The following is a 9,525-nucleotide window of genomic DNA, read 5'->3' on the forward strand; positions in this document are numbered from 1 at the left end:
GTTGAATGGATGACAAAACATAGAGAGAATAATGTTGAGTTAATAGAGGATTCATCGCTCTTTTAGATTAGGAGTTAACATCCTCGCCGCTTGATAGATATATTAGTGATTGGAAATCCATGACCAAGGGAGGAATGATTTATTATTCAAGAAGAGTTTATTATATCTTAGAAATCAAGTAAAATAATTAATTTGGTAATGATGCATAATGTACTAAATTAATTGCGATGTAGACTTAGAAGAAGAGATTGAATTATATAGTAATCGATTCATGGTGGTTTATAGTTTATGACTGATATTAATTTTATCATATTGGGTGACTAAAAATTGTTGCTAGACAGTGTATGGATTTAGTCCGTGTATGGATTTAGACTGTCTTCTGTATAAAACCTAGAGGGTCGCATGCATAGGATGTAGACATGAACATCATCTATAATTTATTATTTTAGTGAATACTAAAATTAATCAATTTTACTATTTCTAAATTAGAATTAATTGGATTATTATAAAGATCAAATATGAATTTATTTGATCCAAACAAGAGAGAATTCGAATAGCCATAAGAATTATAATTATTGGAGAATTCGAAGAATCATCATAATGATGATTAATGAAGAATTCGAAGAGTCATCATAATGATGATTAATGGAGAATATGAAAAGTCATACCTCTTTATATTCCATGGAGGCTATAAGTAGTCATCCTTGGAAAGATTCAAAGAAGAATTCTTCCTCTCCATTTTCTCTCTCAATGGCTTCTTCTTCACTTTCTTCCACCGGAAGAGATTGGTAGTGCTTCCAAGCCTTTGTCAATCCAAGAGGCTAGCACCTAATAGATCGTGTCAAGTTCGTGATCTAGTTCACATGGATACCGCTAGAGAAGTCACACGTGGGGATCTTATTTGTCTGTGATATCATTCACGCCTATCGAGGAGTTAAGGTATATTTTTTATGTTCTTTTGTATAAAACTATATGTACCACGAAGAGATTTATGATTTAGTATATGTATTCGGCTATGCTTCGATTCCAACAGTGGTATCAGAGCGAATTCATGGTTGGATCATATAGTACAAAGTCTCTTCTTCAAAATTTATTTGAGGAATTAGTGTTTCGAGAGATTTCAAAGAAATCTTAATTTCTTTATTTCAAGTTATATACCTTAACATTTTACGATAGAAATGAATTTTCTCTAAAATCTTGTAAAGTAATACATATTGTAATTTAGATATAAATTCCTTATGACATAAGTAGATTAACATGTTTGTTGGAGCAATCTTGCCTCAAGATAGTCCGGTGTGACAATGGGTTTTGATGGTTTGGACAAAGGGTTTAAGTTAGGTTTACCCTTGTATTTGATATGTGTATTTGAGTTATGCAGATTTTGTTGGGTTTTTTCGGGCCGCGAAAACCTCGTTTTCGAGTCGCGGAAACCCCGAATCACCCTAGCCAACGGATCTCGTGCGAAGAAAAGATTTCAAAACAAAAATTACGAGTACGAGTTTCTACTTAGATCTACTCCTAGATCTATATGAAAAGAGTTATACCTTCGGTGCGTGCCGGATCTCAAGAGTATCAAGATAGATACTCCTCTAGAAGTATCCACACGGACTCGTAGGTGGAGAAAAACACACAAAGAGGTGTGCTAGCACCTATGTGTGGTTCGGCCAAGTTGAGGAGGAGAGGGAGAGGGAGAGAGCTCCAAGAGGAAGAAGAAGGAATAATGCACTTGAATAAGGAAAATCAATTCCATTCCCATTCAAAAGTGGCCGACCACTTTCAAGGTGTAACTCCCAAAAATTGCATTAAGCGCAATTAATGTGAAGCTATTAAAGAAAATGGCTTTGTAACTTCCATGAGGTGTCACCCATGATGATGTGGAGTAACATCATTGGTCCACATCAATGCCAACTCACCAATGAGGTGGCATAAAGTCAAGTCAAACTTGACCTTTTATCTTCCTCTCAAGTCAAGTCAAACTTGACCAAATCTCTTCCATGGTTGATCTAATCTAACCATTTGATTCAAGCCAACTTAATATAATGAATCTAATTCATTAAATTAAGTTGATTTAATGAGTCCTAATCTAAATTAGACTCATTGAATACATGAATCCACTTGAGTTCAACTCAAGTTAGCCCAATTATGATTACTCTTAATCCAATTTGATTCATCAAATGAATTTAATCCTCTTGGTTCATCATATGAACCTAATCTCCATCTAATTGTCCTTAGTGTGTGACCCTATATGTTCTTGTAACGTTGGCAATGCCCTAAACCCATTTAGGAGCATAAGTAATGAGCGGTATCTAGCAACACATCATTACTACCCAAGTTACAAGAATGTTGAGATCCAACATCACCTTGTGACTACTAATTGTGACTTCTCACAATATATGACAAGTGTCCTTCTATCCTAGACATCTAGATTGATCAATATGAGGCATAGACCGTGTCATCCTCTAATCAATCTAAATCTTGAACTCTAAGTAGACACACTAAATCAAATGAGCTCAATATCCTATATTGACTCATTTGGGCATGGCCATGCACTTCGTGGTCTACCTCTATCAAGAATACCGATGTCACTCCCGTCATATAGGAGGGATATATCCCATCTACATCATTCACATCCCTCCACATAATTTGTTACATACCCAGTAATCGCCTTTATAGTCCACCCAGTTACGGGTGACGTTTGACGAAACTAAAGTACACAACTCCTTATGTAGGGAACCATGGTGACTTCAGGTCTAAGGACTAGTAGTCATACTAATAGCCACATGAGAAAGTATATGACACTCATATAACGATCCATGATACTTTCTCATGGAGGGTCATTCAGTATACATTCTCCAATGCATACCCATGTGTCAACTTGATATCTCTATATCCATGACTTGTGAGATCAAGTCATCGAGTTAACCTACATGCTAGTCTTATTGCATTAACATTGTCCCTGAATGTTAATACTCGACTAGGAATGATTAAGAGTAGTGTTCCCTATATCATCTCACTATCGGTTCAACTAACCGATTGATATAAGTGATAATCGTCTACTCAAGGACGTTATTATACTTAGTTTATTTGGCACCAATACAAGTAAGTATAATAACCAAAAACAAATGCCTTTATTTATATAGAATATGATACAATAAGTCCAAAATACAATCATCAAATGATTGGCTCTAGGGTTCTAGCTAACAGATTTGCATGATACATATATAACTCAGCTTGATAACATTGGGTCACGTGAAGGATGGAGCATCCGAGGGACCATGGACAAGAGCCGAGGGAAGCGTACTTCGAGGCATACATGAAGGATGGTATTGGGACAAGCCGCGGGCTTGAATGCATTTAAGGGACGAAAACCAAAGGAAGTAAGCTTGAATGCAAGAGGTCAAGGCTGCAAAGAAGAGTCAAGTGAGTCGTGAGGGTCTGAGTGCTGAGAGAAATATACTCAGGATGGGAAACCCAAGGTTTTAGGATTTACCAGTCGACTAGTAAATGTATCAATCGGCTAGTGTTGACGGGGTGTGGAGCAGTCAACTGGTTGCTGCACAAGTCAACTAGTATCGAGCCGTTGGATTACAATGGTCATATTTCCATAGAGGGCAGTCGACTGGTGGCGGGAAAATAGCTTGATGTTTTCCTCTCAAGCTCTATTTACTAGAGCTCGGGGCACTTGGACATGGTTGATGAAATAGAGGTGGTTAACTCCTATTAGTAGTCTACTAGTGCCCTAGCATTTCGAGTGTTCTTGTGAAAGTTATGGTGAGATTTCTCCACCCGCAAGGAGCTACGTGAGCTAGCCAAAGTTTATTCGGGAGTCATCCACCAATGGATCTGGATCGTCCACCTTACGGATAGTCGTAGAGTAGGAGCTTTATCTCCGAACCATGTAAATTGTTGTGTTAGAGGTTTGGTATTCTTCCTTAGTGTTTTAGCTTTATTTATTTGTATTTTTGCTGTGAAACTAACATGTATAGAAGAGACAATCGTGATCTGGGGGCACCGTCTATTCAACCCCCTTCTTGTTGGGTTTTTTGGGCCGCAAAAACCGTGTTTGCGTTGCGGAAACCCCGAATCTCATGCCACCGGATCCGTGCGAAGTAATAAAATTTTGTAAAAACTTCGTGTACATGTTTTCTAGCCTAGATCAACACTAAATCTACAAGGAAGAGACTATACCTTTGTAGCGAAGCCCTTCGCGTATCTTGCTCGTCCAAGGTTCGCCGGATCTCAAGGTTGTCAAGTGTACAACCCTCTATGCGTATCCACACGAACAAATCGATGGAGAGAACCTCTAAAGATGTGCTAGCAACCTTAGAGGATCAGCAATGGTGGAGGAGAGGGAGATAAGAAAGGTAGAGAGGAAGAAGAAGGAGGTTACACACACAAAATGAAACTCCCAACATGACATAAAGTGGCCGGCCACATTGAAATGAGGTTATATACCTCCATGGGATATCAAGAGTCACAACTCTTGATCTCCCTCATGATGTGGCACACACATAAGCCAACCTTGATGATGTGGAACATCATCATTGGCCCACTTAATGTCAACTCACAAATGAGGTGGCAATGGTCAACTCAAACTTGACCTTTCATCTTCCTCTCAAGTCAAGTCAAATTTGACCACTTCTCTGCCATGGTTGATCAAATCTAACCATTGGTTCAAGTCAATTTTAATTTAATAAATCTTTATTCATTGAATTAAATTGGCTCAATGAGTCTAAGTCCAAATTAGACTCATTTAACACATGAACCAAATTGAGTCCAACTCAATTAGTTTACTTTGGATTACTCTTAATCCAATTTGGTTCATCATATGAACATAATCCTCTAGGTACATCAAATGAACCTAATCTCCATCTAATTTCCCTTTGTGTGTGACCCTATAGGTTCTTGTAACGTTGGCAATGCTCCTAAAACCATTTAGAAGCATAAGTAATGATCGATATCTAGCAACACATCATTACTACCCAAGTTACAAGAATGTTGAGATCCAACATCACCTTGTGACCCCTCACAATATATGACAAGTGTCCTTCTATCCTTGACATCTAGATTGATCAATGTGAGGCATAGACTGTGTCATCCTCTAATCAATCTAAATCTTGAATCCCAAGTAGACTCACTCAATCAAATGAGCTCAACATCTTATATTGACTCATTTGGGCATGACCATGCACTTAGTGGTCTCACTCTATCAAGAATAATGATGTCACTCCCGTCATATAGGAGGGATAGATCTCATCTACATCACTCACATCCCTCTACATAATTTGTTACATACCCAGTAATCGCCTTTATAGTTCACCCAGTTACGAGTGACGTTTGACGAAGCCAAAGTATGTAACTCCTTATGTAGGGAACCATGATGACTTTAGGTTCAAGGACTAATAGTCATACTAATAGCCACATGAGAAAGTATATGACACTCATATAACAATCCATGATACTTTCTCATGGCGGGTCATTCAGTATACATTCTCCAATGCATACCCATGTGTCAACTTGATATCTCCATATCCATGACTTGTGAGATCAAGTCATCGAGTTGATATACATGCTAGTCTCGTCGCATTAACATTGTCCCTGAATGTTAATACTTGACTAGGAATGATTAAGAGTAGTGTTCCCTATATCATCTCACTATCGATTCAACCAATCGATTGATATAGGTAAGAACCTTCTGCTCAAGGACGCTATTATACTTAGTTATTTGGCACCAATACAAGTAAGCATAGTAACCATCAACAAATGCCTTTATATATATAAGAAGTATGATACAATGAGTCCATACAACAATCATCAAATGATTGACTCTAGGGCTCTAACTAACAATCTCCCACTAGCACTAGTGCAATCAGTATAGGCTCTAAGGCCTAATGACCTAGTGTGACCATCATGCTTTCTCTGTGCCAAAGCCTTGGTCAAGGGATCTGCGATGTTAGCCTCAGTGGGTACTCTGCAAATCTTCATATCTCCTCTATCGATGATCTCTCGAATGAGATGGAAGTGCCGTAGTATGTGTTTGGTCCACTAGTGTGAGCGAGGTTCCTTAGCCTGTGCTATTGCTCCATTGTTGTCACAATAGAGCTCTATGGGATCAGATATGCTAGGAACCACCCCAAGTTTAGTAATGAACTTGCGGATCCAAATTGCCTCCTTTGCTGCTTCTGATGTAGCAATATTCTCGGCTTCTGTTGTAGAATCAACAACTGTGTCCTGCTTCGAACTCTTCCAGCTCACAGCACCACCATTTATGCAAAACACGAACTTAGACTACGATCGATAATCATCCTGATCAGTTTGGAAGCTAGCATCACTGTAACCCTTTACAGCTAGCTCGTCATCGCCTCCATATATCAAGAAATATTCTTTAGTCCTTCTCAAGTACTTAAGAATATTCTTGACCGCTATCCAGTGACTTTCACCTGGATCTGACTGGTATCTGCTCGTCATGCTCAAAGCATACGAGACATCAGGACGAGTACATAGTATGACGTACATGATAGATCCTATTGCTGAAGCATAAGGGATATAATCCATGCTGTCTCTCTCCTCTCTAGAAGAGGGACCTTGAGTCTTCGAAAGACTCACACCATGTGACATCGGCAGAAATCCCTTCTTGGAGTTCTGCATGGCAAACCGTAGTAGTACCTTATCAATGTATGTACTCTGACTTAGGTTAAGCAATCTTTTAGATCTATTTCTATAGATCTGTATGCCTAGAATGTAAGATGCTTCACCTAAGTCCTTCATTGAGAAACAAGTCCCTAGCCAAGTCTTGACAGACTACAGCAAAGGGATGTCTTTCCCAATGAGTAGTATGTCATCCACATACAATATAAGGAAGACAACTGTGCTCCCAACAACCTTCTTGTAGCCACAAGGTTCATCTTCATTCTTGATGAAACCAAACTATTTGATTGCATCATAGAATCGAAGATTCCAGCTCCGAGAAGCTTGCTTTAGTCCATAAATGGACCTATGCAGCTTGCATACTCTGCCAGTATGCTGTGGATGTACAAAACCCTCAGGTTGTATCATGTACACGTCCTCGAGCAGGTTTCCATTCAGAAACATAGTTTTGACATCCATCTGCCAGATCTCATAAAAGTGGTACGCTGCAATAGCAAGCATGATCCGAATGGATTTAAACATCGCTACTGAAGAAAATGTTTCATCATAGTCAATACCATGAATTTGCTTGAAACCTTTAGCTACCAAGCGACCCTTATAAATAAGTCCATCCATGTCAGTCTTTCTCTTAAAGACCCACTTACACCCAATGGGTTTTACCCCTTAAGGTGGATCAACCAAAGTCCATACTTGATTAGTGTACATGGATTCCATCTCGGATCTTATGGCCTCTAGCCATTTCTTGGAATCTGGTCTCATCACAGCTTCCTGATAGGAGGTAGGCTCATCCTCAATGAGCATAATGCCATCATGGTCAGACAAGAGAAATGAATATCTCTCAGGCTGACGACGCACCCTATCAGACCTGTGAAGAGGTAGGTCTACTTGAACTGGTTGTTGTTCCTCAACTCCTTGTGGAACAACATCATCCACAACACTTTGTGGTTCCAGTTCAACTTCCATCGAGGCTTCAGTACTATGGTTCACATCTTGAACTTCTTCAAGATCGAACTTACTCTGACTAGCCTTTCTAGAAACAAAATCTCTTTCTAGAAATACCCCAGTCTTAGCCACAACTATCTTGTGTTGACTGGGAATGTAGAAGTAATATCCCTTCGTTTCCTTGGGATATCTAATAAAATAGCACTAATCGGATTTGGGTCCCAATTTGTCCGAGACTTGACGTCGAACGTAAGCCTCACAACTCCAAATCCTCATAAAAGACACCTGGGTATCTCTCCCAGTCCATATCCTATATGGTATTTTTATTATAGCCTTAGATGGAACTCGGTTGAGAATGAAGGCTGCTGTGTCTAGAGCATAGCCCCAAAGATACATAGGAAGATCTGTGTGACTCATCATAGACCGTACCATATCTAATAAGGTACGATTTCTCCTTTTGAATACACCATTCCACTGTGGTATTCCAGGAGGAGTGAGTTGGGATAGGATCCCACACTCAGCTAGATAGTCACGAAACTCATGGCTAAGGTATTCATCACCTCAATCTGATCGAAGTATCTTAATACTCTTTTTAAGTTGGTTTTGTACTTCATTCTTGAATTCTTTGAACTTTTCAAAAGATTCTGACTTATGTGTCATCATATACACATAACCATATCTACTGAAATCATCAGTAAATGTAATGAAGTACCTATAACCACCCCTAGCAGCGACATTGAAAGGTCCACATACATCACTATGTATAAGTCCTAACAAGTCAGTCGCTCTCTCGCTGTGTCCACTAAAGGGAGTCTTGGTCATCTTGCCCAGTAGGCATGACTCGCATGTCTCATAAGATTCAAAATCAAATGAGTCCAGCAAACCATCCTTATGGAGATGGGATAAGCGCTTGTCATTTATATGACCTAAGCGACAGTGCTAGAGATAGGTTTGATTCAAGTCATTTGACTTGAACCTCTTGGTATTTATGTTATAGATAGGGCTTTCAAGTTCTAGAATGTAGAGTCCGTTCATCAGAGGTGCACTACAATAAAACATATCTTTTAAATAAACAGAACAACATTTGTCCTTTATTATAAAAGAGAACCCTTTCTTGTCCAAACAAGAAACTGATATAATGTTCTTAGTTAAGGCAGACACATAACAACATTCATCTAATTCTAGTACAAGCCCAGAGGGCAGAGATAGATGATAAGTTCCTGCAGCAACAACAGCAACCCGTGCTCCATTGCCTACTCGTAGGCCCACATCACCCTTTGTCAATGCCCTGCTATTTCTCAGCGCCTACACATTAGTATAAATGTGAGAAGCACATCCGATATCTAATACCCATGATGAAGAAATAGATAGATTGACTTCTATAACATATATATACCTGAAGTGGAAGTCTCACTTCTCTTCTTCTTAAGATCTTCCAGGTACACTTTGCGGTTCCTCTTCCAGTGCCCCGTCTGACCGCAGTGGAAGCAGGTAGCATCCTTGGCAACCCCTCCTTTGGGTTTTAGTGCCTTGCTTTTGCCCTTGGCTTGGGACTTTCCCTTACCTTTGGGCTTGCCCTTGCCCTTGTGTTTCTGAACCATCAGAATAGAGTTGGGCTTAACCTTCTTAAGGTTGAGCTCAGCAGTTCTTAACATGCTAAGTAGCTCGGGCAGTAGCTTGTCAATTTCGTTCATGTTATAATTTAGAATGAATTGACTATAGCTATCTGGCAAGGATTGCAAGATCAGGTCAGTGACCAGCTTTGGCCAAGTGGGAATCCCAATCTCTGTAGGTTTTCTATGTACCCAATCATTTTGAGTACATAGGGGCCTACGGGAGTCCCATCTTGCATCTTGCATTGAAACAGTGCCTTAGAGATATCGAATCTCTCGTGCCTCGCTTGTCCTTGATATAGTTGACGAAGATGCTCAACCA

This window comes from Zingiber officinale, chromosome 3B (genome assembly GCF_018446385.1).
Source record: "Zingiber officinale cultivar Zhangliang chromosome 3B, Zo_v1.1, whole genome shotgun sequence".
NCBI classification, from domain to species: Eukaryota; Viridiplantae; Streptophyta; class Magnoliopsida; order Zingiberales; family Zingiberaceae; genus Zingiber; species Zingiber officinale.